The following is a 10,756-nucleotide window of genomic DNA, read 5'->3' as shown; positions in this document are numbered from 1 at the left end:
TTGCCGTCGAGGGATCTGACGATACTGGCTCTACCAAGAAGGCCAAAGCAGACGACCCCGGCAAGGAGATTGCCGGGTGTGCCACTTGCCGGGCCTTAGCAGCTACCGACAAGCCAAGGGGCTCCGACAAATAGTACTGCAAGATCCACCACACCAAAGGCCACGAACTCCAGAACTGCTGGCAAGTCGAGCTGCTAGCTGAGAAGCAAAAGGCCGAGTATGAAAGGAGGGACAAGGAGAAGGGTCAAGATGGTGCCGAAGGATCCGGCAAGAAGCGTGGCAGCCAGGGAAGTCGCCGCGGCAAGGATAACCAGCAAGAGAGGCCCGCTCGGGGCCGCGACAAGAAGCAAGATGACGACGATCGTGACGAGGAAGATGACTCCGGTGAGCATGAGTTTCATAAGGCTACAGAGGCCATGTGCGTCGATGGTGGTGCCTCGCTACATATACCTCACCACCAACTCAAGCGGTGGGCGCGTGAGATTACAACAGCGGAGCCCTCGTTCGACGCTCAGAAGCTGCTGAAGTGGTCCAGCACGCCCCTCATCTTTGACGCCGAGGACCACCCTGACGCAACCTCAAGGTGAACAAGATGTTGGTTGACAATGGGGCCAGTCTGAACTTGATCTCACCTGTTGTGATCAAAAGAATACAAATTCCTGATGGAAGCCTCGAGGAAACGGGCACGTTTCAAGGGGTCAACCCGAGAAGGAGCCAGCCAAAGGGGAAGGTCACATTGCCTGTGACGTTTGGAGGCGAGTTGAATTATAGGACGGAGAGGATTGTCTTTGATGTAGCCGAGATCCCCTAGCCCTACAACGGGATCCTCGGTCGTCCGGCACTAGCCAAGTTCATGGCGGCGAGGGAAGAAGAGGACCGGGACGACCTCTCGCACCCACTCCGACAAGCGCACTTCTTCAGGGTGTTGTGATATCGTTGAGGGCGTGCCAAAGAGCTCCACCTGTCAGACGTGGGGCTCCGGCAAACCCTTAAGGTTCGAACACTGGGGTGCGCGTGAAGTCTTTCCCTCCTATCGATCTATGCTCTAGCTCGCTAAGATCTCGCGGTCGAAGTCGACGAACTCGCAACACAGAAAGACACAGGAATTATACTGGTTCGGGCCACCGTTGTGGTGTAATACGCTACTCCAGTGTGGTGGTGGTGGATTGCCTCTTGGGTTGATGATGCACAATACAAGGGAAGAACAACATCCTGAGGTTGAGGTGTTCTTGTGCTTTCGGACTTGTGTGTATCTCTGGGTCTGATGAGCCCCTCGGTCTGATGAGATCTCCGGGTCTGATGATATCTCTGGGTCTGATGGGATCTCCGGGTCTAATGATATCTCTGTGTCTGATGATCTCTCTCTCATCTACTGTGGTGGCTAGTCCTATTTATAGAGGACCTGGTCATCTTCCCAAATATTGAGCGGGAAGGGAGCCAACAATGGCGGGCTAATTTGAAGGGGGACAGCTAGTACAAGCTAGCCTGACAAAAGTAGTCTTCGCCTGCACAAAGCTCACGTGGTGACGCCGTCTTGGGCTCCACGATGACCTCCGTCTTGCAGTCCATGGTCTTGGTCTTCTTGCACCGAAATGGCAACCTTTTCCTAATGCCTCGGTACTCCACGGCTGCGCTTGCCCCCTTTGCACCAAAGAGGAAACAAGGACACTGCGCATGCTGGCACCCGCCTGGTGTCGATCATCATGGCTCACGTCACGAGAGCCTCGTGAGGTTTGCCTCATCTTGATATCTCCGCCCCTCGCGAGCCTGCCTGACTAGGTGCGCGCGATAGTAGCCCCCGGGCCCAAGGTGCGCGCGGGCTTGGCTTCGCGGCGAAGCCAAGGGTCAAGTTCAGAGCACTACGGGCCTCAAAAGCCTTCGGCGTCGGTCGACGCGTGGCAGTTGATTGGACGTGGGCGTCTACGCTTCCCCACGTTGCCTCGGCAACTGCTTGACTTGACAAAAGGCTGGCACAGGCGGCACTTGCCTTCATCGCTTTTTCCTTGCCTCGGTCCAGATCCCCTTTCTTGCTCTTCGCCGCCGCTACCTACAGATCTGCTTCGGCCTTGCTCTGCATCTGCCACCCATGGCGCCGCGCAAGGTCAAGACTTCCTCGGCTCTGGCATGGTACGAGCCCGCTCTTGAGGCGCCCACTATCATAGAGAAGAGCCTTGCCTCCGTGTGGCTGCTGACGGCGGGAGAGAGCAACGAGTAGGAGAAGATGGAGCTCCGGCTTGCCTCCGACGAGCCGGAGCCTGAGGGAGCACCTTATTTCCCTTCTTTTCGAGTGGCGTTGCCGTCGGGTTGGTTCCTCCCTTCTCTAATTTCTTTTATGAAGTCCTCGACCACTATGGGCTACAAGCGTTGCATCTCCATCCCAACTCTGTCCTCCTCATATCCATCTTTGACTACTACTGTGAGGCGTACCTGGGCGTGATGCCATCCGTGGCGCTCCTGTGCCAGTTCTACTTCCTCCGCGTAAACGAGGGTCACATCTCCGGATGCGCCAACTTCGTTGCATCCGGGCCAACTCGATCTCGAGCACCCGGAAGAGGGCCGACAACATACGATCCGAATGGGTCATGGTGGACGCCAAGCTCGCCCATGCACGCCTGGTGTTCCCGACGGAGGCGCCCCGGCAAGGCAAGGAGTGGCCCAGGGTGGAACTTGTCGATGAGCGGGCATTGTCACTGTTGGGGCAGATGATGATTGACCTGAAGCCAGGCAATGCGAGGGCGGCCAAAATAACGGGAGCGATGCTCCTGAGGGAGTTCTTGACGCTGCGGGTTGCCCCACTACAGGCGCGCGCGCGCCCCTTCTGTGAGCTTGAAGGAGGGGAAAACAAGGCCCGCCTGAGGCCAGGGGATCTGCCTGACGACGAACTGGATGACATCATGTGTCTCATAGTCGGAGACAACCAGGAGTACCCACCTAGCGCCTTCATTCCCCTGTTTCAATGCTGGGACCGGGAGGAATTCGTCACCTCCAGGCCGACTTTTGATGCGTGGGGGCTGGTGCCGCCGGTATTATCGGGAGCTCCTACGGCGCAGAAACCGGTGGAGGTGTCTTCTAGCGAGTCCCGCGGAGAGGGGGAAGAGGAGATGGACTCAGAGGAAACTCTGGAAGAGCTGGGGGAGACCTCCCCTCCGAGCAAGGCCGAGATTCTTCGCGCCCTTCCTGATGATGTCGATGCCGATGCCTACCAATGAGGGAAGGAGCAACCCCTCGTCCCAACAAAGGGTAGGTCGACATTGGTGGACCATGGTGCCGCCTCCATCCCAACACCTCCTAGGGCTGGATCCGATTCTACCTCCGCACCGCATGGCGCCGCCGGAACCCGAACGCCTGCCCCTCAGGCCCCGATGCTGTTAGGCCTCAAGCTTCACGAGCGAAAGGTGGAGTACCTTGCGGTGGACCGGTAAGTGTCCCGAACTTCACTTTGTCCATGTTGGTACTTGTTATTTCCTGATGCTCGCCTTTAGTTAATTAGGCCGACATCTTCGGCGAAGAAGAGGAAGGAGGGTACGGCAGCTGTGCCTCCCTCCGCAGAGCAAGGAGGCAACATCGCCCGTGTCATCCCAGCCCGGTCGTCCTCGCGGGGCAAAGAGGAGCATCGCCGTGTGTAGTCAGCCCCCATGGCCCCGCTGGCTCCGGAGGTGCCGGTACTTGGCGCGGATGATGAGGTCCCAGCTGCTCCGGAACCCGCGGTCTCCCATGCCCTGGTGATGATGCCGCTTCCCCCTACTGCTGCATCTCCACTTCCTGGTCCTTTTGCTCCTGTTGCCATCTTGGAGCATGCCCTATCAGAGATGACCCAACTGCAGGCAGATCTCCTGAGCGCTGACCCGCACCTGGTGGCTGGGCGTCTGGAGTTGGCCTCCGGCTTGCTTCATTCTGACCTGGCGGTACGCGCGGCGCTAGGCCAGGCTATTGCGGCTTCCGAGAGGCTGGAGCCGATCGTGAGGCGGTGCTGAAAGACGCCAAGGCCGCCCATGACCGCTGCCAAGCGCTGGAGGGCAAGTTGCAGAGCCTGCATGACAAGCACATCGAAGAGGTACGCCACCACCAAGCAGAGGAGAAGGAGATGAAGGCCTGTGAGGAAGCCGTCAAGAACCGTGATGCTGAGCTGGCAGAGCTGGGGAATAAGCAGGCTGCCGAGTGCAACCGATTGGAAGAGTTGGAGCAGAAGATGGGGGCGAGGGAGGCTGATCTTGACGCCAAGGCGCGAGTCCTGGCCGAAGACCGTGTAGCCTTCGCTGATCTCGAGAAGAGATCTCACAAGGCGCTGAGGACGATCTACGAGCATGGCCTGGAGAATCCGTTGGATACTGACGAGGATGGCCCTGGCCACCTGCTTCCTCTCGTGCTGAAGGTGCTTGAGGAGGTCGTTGAGGGCCTCGGTCCCATGGCGGAGGCAGAAGCTCACGTTCTGTCTTTAGCCGCACTCACTCGTGTCCTCAGCCACCTGCACCTCCGTGACCACAACGCTCGCCTTCACGAGCTGCTGGAGCCTGTGGCTGAAGATCTCTGCGAAGCCGCCACCGCAGCTGTTCAAGATCAAGTGGAGCCCTTGCCGGAGAAGTTCCGCGACTTTGTCTCTGATCCTCTGTCTGGCAATGCCATGGATCCTGCGGCTCGTGGTGAAGGTGAGAACATCATTGCCCACTTGGGAGCACCTTCCGCAGGAGACGACAACATCCAGGGGTGACCTACGGCTATTCTTCTCGTTTCATTCCTGCGACATACATTAGGCCTTGTGGAGGCGTTTAGACTTTTCATTTGGTATTGTGAGAACAGTATGTTTGTAATAATTGCTTCGAGATTTTGCGTTTTCCTTCCTATTTGCTTTGTTCTGGGTCGGCAGAGCCCGGCCCCGTGCATACCTCAACCGCCATTGGGCTGACCGGAGACCAGGACGGACCAAGGAGTGAGGGGCTACGTGACCAGTTAGGCTCCTGAGTCGCGATGCTCAGGAGTCCCCCTTAACGTGCGAACGACATATAGGGAGAGTTCGTGAGGATAGATTAGTGTTCTATGTTGGCAGAGCCCGGCCCCGCGCATACCACAACCTCCATTGGGCCGACCAGAGACTAGGACGGACCAAGGAGTGAGGGGCTACGTGACCAGTTAGGCTCCTGAGTCGCGATGATCAGGAGTACCCCTTGACGTTCAAACAATTTCCATACCTGCCCTCGCCGAGGCCTCGGGAGTGGCGCGCGACGCCCAGGTCCAGGGGACCTGGTTGGGTGGCGTGCGCTTGGGCGTGACCCGAGCACAGCCCCCATGCCCAGCCCCCTAGCGCGACTCTCCCGAGGGGAGGCGTCCTGGTGAGGCTGGGCACTGAGCTCTGGGCTTCCTGAGGTTAGTACGACCGTGGGGTCGCCCTCAGTTGTTTATCACCCGCGCGGAGCATAGTGCTTACGCTTGTGCACGGGCATAGCGGCTCCTCGGTAGTGTCGACAGCCAGCGCGGAGCATGGTGCTTCCACTTGGGCGTGGGATTGGGGCCCCCTTTGGGAGGAGCCCCCGGGGTGTGTACAGCCCCGCCCTGACACGTGGCTTGCACGGCAGGGCTGCGAGGTGTATCTGGGCACTCGTGAGCCAGCGCAGGACTCACGAGGCCCTACCTCAAGGCGGATTGCGCCTGGTCTTGAGTCTTGGTGACTGTATGTCCCTACAAGGCGGTTAGATGCAAGCACTCTACGTCCTCAGGTCCCGACCCTCGAGCGTGCTCAGCCGCTACTGGTATACTAGGTCACGATGGTGTGGTCAAGGCCAGGGGGTGAGGGCTGGAGAGCCAGTAAGAGCTCCTGAGTCGCGATGCTCAGGAGCCCCCCTTTTAACGTGCAAGAAAATTGCATAGGGAGAATGGACTTGTGGCGTGCGGTGATCGAGCAGGTGATAGCAGTTGGCAGGTTAAGCATGAAGAGCAGATCAACTCGGATAAATGCAGGAAGATACATGCCACTGGGTCTGGCCGAGCAGCGTGGGGATGATGCAGCCCGAGGGTCGCCCCCAGCAAGTTAAGCTAAAGACATAAGTAGAAGGGATACATGCCACAGGGACGGAGCCATGTGGCCTGGGAATAATGCAGCCCGAGGGGCGCTCCCAGCTTAAACAAACTTGGAAGATGTCACCTGGTCCTGTAGATGAAGTAGAGTTGGTGCAGCTGAAGCCATGCGTTGAAAGGAATGGCTCCTCATGAGGCACCGGGACCCTGAGCCTCGGGAGGCTCTTGGGGCTCAGGAGGTTCCCTGAAGACCGTCCCCATCTCCTCCTAAACGGCGTGGAACCTGGCCTCCTGAGCCGCCAGGACTTGCCGCACTTGACGCTGATAGGCCGATGCCACGCTCGGCAAGCCGAAGGGCATGCGAACGTAGCTGTGTGGTGGACCCTCACAGCGGCCCGCACGTGATGGGCAGAAGCTTTCCTGAGATGCGACCCTGTTGAGCCCTGCGATGTCGATGCAGACCAGTAGCTCAGCACCCTCGCCTGGATGGTGAGCCACACTGCGTGAGCGGCTGTCGTCGCGCATGGCTCTTGCGTCCTGTAGCTCTTGGGTGGTCTTGCTGATGAACTCCTGGATGGTGGGCATTTCTTTCCCGGTGCTCTCCCGAGGAAAGCGTGCCGGGAAGCACGCTTCCAAGTGGTGCCCAAGCGCCTCCCTCGTGAGGTTGGCAAGGTTTGAGGCTCTCCAGGAGAGAGCCCCCGAGTCCTGCCTGACGAGGCTTCTGACGCGACGCCATCTTCTTGGAGTCCTGCACGGCGCGGCAGCTTCTTCTTGGGGATGGTCTCCTGAGGGCCTTCACTTCTACTGTCAGGGTTGTCGATTGCTGCGGCTTGGAAGGCGCGCTCAAGGGAGCACACCGTATCCCTTTCTTCACAAGGGACCGTGATGATTCCCCCGCTTCCTGGCATCTTGAGAACGTTGTAGCCGTGGTGAGTGACTGCCATGAACTTGGCGAGGGCTGGATACCAAAGGATGGCATTGTACGACAGGTGGATGTGTGCGATGTCAAAGTCGATGAGCTCGGTGCGGTAGTTCTTGCGCTCCCCAAAGGTGACAGGCAGGCGGACTTGCCCTATCGGTGTGGTGGAGCCGTCAGTCACTCCTGAGAAAGGCATGGTTGGCTGGAGCTACTCATAGGGCAATTGGAGGTTGTCGAACGTGTCGACGGATGGGACGTTGAGCCCTGCGCCGCCGTCGATGAGAGTCTTGGTGACTTGCACATTGCTGATGACTGGGGAGCACAACATAGGGACTGTGCTAGCGGTGGCTGCGCACTTGAGCTGGTCAGCCGAGTTGATGGTGATGGCGCATTGGGACCACCTGAGCGGGCGCATGGCCTCGAGTTTGGGGAGCGCCGCGTTCACCTCGCGAGCGAACTATTTGAAGATGCGCTGAGAGGTTGGGGCCCGAGCACTGCCCAAGATGCAAGCGATCGCACGCGGCTCCTGGAACCCCCAGCCCCTTTGTCCTAGTGGTGGTCGTCGTTCCTTCTTGGTGGCGACAACGGGGGAAGACCGGCCTTGCCCTGGGGGTGATCCTCACGATGCGGGTCCCTCCAGGGGCCCTCGCGAGGTTGGTCCTGCCAGCATTCCTCACGAGGCCGGTCATGCCACTCCTGGTGCGGGCCACGGTCATCCCAGCGTACGCCTCCACGTCCTCCTCCATGGTCATTGTGCTCGGGGCGTCGACCGAAGCGTCCCTCCCGTATGGCCCTGAGCTCTTGACAGTCACTGGTGTTGTGGGTGTTCAGGTTGTGGAAGGCGCAGAACGGACGGCCGTTCTTGGATGACTCGGGCTGATCTCTGCCTCGCTTGGTGTTGGGTTCCGTTGCGAGCACCACTGCCTCTTTGCGCTTCACGTCCTTTGCCTTGGCCTTCTTCTCCTCCACTCCTACAGCTGGCAGCTAAAGGAGAGAGAGGCGCCCCTCCTCAGCTCTTGCCCACTTGGTCGCCAGGTTGAACAGCTCCTGAGATGTGCAAAGCTCCTCATGGATAGCCAGCTCTTCCTTCATCTTGACGTCACGGACGTTGTCTGAGAACGCGGAGATGATGGCTTCGTCCGTGACCTTGGGGATCTTGAGGCAGGTGTTGTTGAAGCGCTAGATGTACTTATGGAGGGTCTCTCCTGGCTGTTGCTTGATGCGGCGTAGATCGCCCGTGGCCGGTGGGCGGTCGCGAGTGCCCTGGAAGTTGGCGACGAAGCGGTTGCGCATCTCGTCCCAGGAGGAGATCGAACCGTGCTCCAGGTTCAGGTGCCAGGAGCAGCCCCCATCCTTGAGAGCCATGGGAAACCAGTTCACCATGACTTTTTTGTCGCCATTGGCCACTTCGATGCTCAGCTCATAGAGTTGCAGGAACTCCGCGGGGTCGGCGCTGCCGTCGTATCGAGGAGGTAGATATGGCTTGAACATGCCTGGCCAGGCGACGCTACGTAGCTCAGGGGTGAAGGCACGGCAGCCAGCCGTGGTAGCCGGGGCCCGCTTCTGAGGCGGAGCTTGGTCTTGGCGAGGTCTGCGCTGCGCCACTGCAGGCGGCACGCGGTCTTGGTGAAGTGGCGTGGGGAGCGCTGGTGCAGCTTCTCACGGCCGCGGGATTTCTTGGCAACTTCTTTCTTCACGCGTGGGCACCGGGTGCGGTGGATCACCCCGCGGAGGAGCGCGCCTTGGTGCCAAGGCATCGCCTTGGGGTCGAGGCGGTGAAGGCACGCCATGAGCCCCATCGCCCGCGGCTGGTTGAGGGGGAGGCAGAGAGTGGGACGGTGTCAGAGAGTCCCCTGTGGCACGGATGAGCTCGGCGACGCGGTCGAGCCACTCCTCGTAGAGGTCGTCGACGGGCGGTAACGCAGGAGCTCGTTCGCCGCGATGAGCGCGGCGCGTGCCTCCATGGAAGTGCGGTGCGCGTGGGATGAAGAACTAGCAGGGGTGAGTGATGGACTAGCAGTGCGGTCGTCCTGCTGCACCGAAGAATGCTGCGAGGATGCCTGCTGCTTGTTCCCCACCGGGCCGGTGGCAGCGTTGGTGGCGGGGGACGGAGAACAACGAGGTGGCCCGCCGATGGGGGCCGTCTGAGCGATGCGGGCGGCGAGGGCAGCCCGATGCTCAGCTCGAGCATGGCGAGCGTCTGACATGGAGACGACAGAGCGATGGAGCGACGAACTGACGGAAAGGAATCTACGGCGCACCCCTTCCTGGCGGGCCAAATGTAGGACATGGGGCTCCGGCAAACCCTTAAGATTCGAACACCGGGGTGCGCACGAAGTCTTTCCCTCCTATCGATCTACGCTGTAGCTCGCTAAGATCTTGCGGACGAACTCAATGAACTCGCAACACAGAAAGACACGGGGTTTATACTGGTTCGGGCCACCGTTGTGGTGTAATACCCTACTCCAGTGTGGTGGTGGTGGATAGCCTCTTGGGTTGATGATGAACAATACAAGGGAAGAACAGCCTCCTGAGGTTGAGGTGTTCTTGTGCTTTCGGACTTGTGTGTATCTCTGGGTCAGATGAGCCCCTTGGTCTGATGAGATCTCTGGGTGTGATGATATCTCTGGATTTGATGACATCTCTGGGTCTGATGATATACCTGGGTCTGATAATCTCTCTCTCCTCTACTGTGGTGGCTAGCCCTATTTATAGAGGCCCTAGTCCTCTTCCCAAATATTGAGTGGGAAGGGAGCCAACAATGGCGGGTTAATTCGAAGGGGGACAACTAGTACAAGCTATCCTAACAAAAGTAGTCTTCGCCTGCACAAAGCTCTGGTGGTGACGCCATCTTGGGATCCACGATGACTTCCGTCTTGCAGTCCATGGTCTTGGTCTTGTTGCACCAAAATGGCAACCTTTGCCTGATGCCTCGGTACTCCGCGGCTGCGCTTGCCCCCTTTGCACCAAAGAGGAAACAAGGACGCTGCGCGCGCTGGCGCCCGCCTGGTGTCAATCGTCATGGCTCATGTCACGAGAGTTTCGTGAGGTTCGCCTCGCCTTGATATCTCCGCCCCTTGCGAGCCTGCCTGACTAGGCCGCTCGAGAGGAGGTGTTGTGTCATCCGCCTCGCGAGGCTTGGGCCCTCGCGAGGGTCCTGGATGCTTTGTTGATGAAGATGGGTCGTACGGCCTGTTGGCTGAGCCACGTCATGGGCCGCAGGCAGGCAAGTGTGGGGACCCCCGTTCCCAGAACGCCGACACCACCGGAAAGAGCAAGAAATCTAGAGTTGCGCCACCAGAGACCAAGAGGGTGTCCGTCAAGGAAAATACACGGGAGGGGCTTTCACCATAAGATCCACCCTCGACGGCAAATAGGAAGGCGCTCTCATCGCTTTCCTACGGGTGAATGTCGATGTGTTTCCGTGGCAAGCATCCGACATCCCCGGTGTTCCCAGGGAAGTGATTGAGCACCACCTTGATGTCTGTCCCCATGCGTGACCCGTCAAGCAGAAGGTCAGGAAGCAAGCTTTGGAACGGAAGGAGTTCATCACAGAGGAGATCAGGAAATTGGAAGCAGCAGGTTTGGTGAGAGGAGTGCTCCATCCGACGTGGTTGGCCAATCTGGTGGTGGTGCGCAAGGCAAATGGGAACTGGAGGTTGTGTATTGACTATAGAGATATCAATAAGGCTGGTCCTAAAGACCCCTTCCCATTGCCGCGCATCGACCAGATTGTTGACTCCATGGCCGGGTGCGATCTGTTGTCATTGCTTGACGCCTACTCGGGCTACCACCAGATCTTCATGACAAGAGAAGATGAAGAGAAGA

The sequence above is a fragment of the Triticum dicoccoides genome, chromosome 6A (assembly GCF_002162155.2).
Source record: "Triticum dicoccoides isolate Atlit2015 ecotype Zavitan chromosome 6A, WEW_v2.0, whole genome shotgun sequence".
In the NCBI taxonomy this organism is placed as follows: Eukaryota; Viridiplantae; Streptophyta; class Magnoliopsida; order Poales; family Poaceae; genus Triticum; species Triticum dicoccoides.
Note: the sequence above shows the minus strand (reverse complement) of the source record.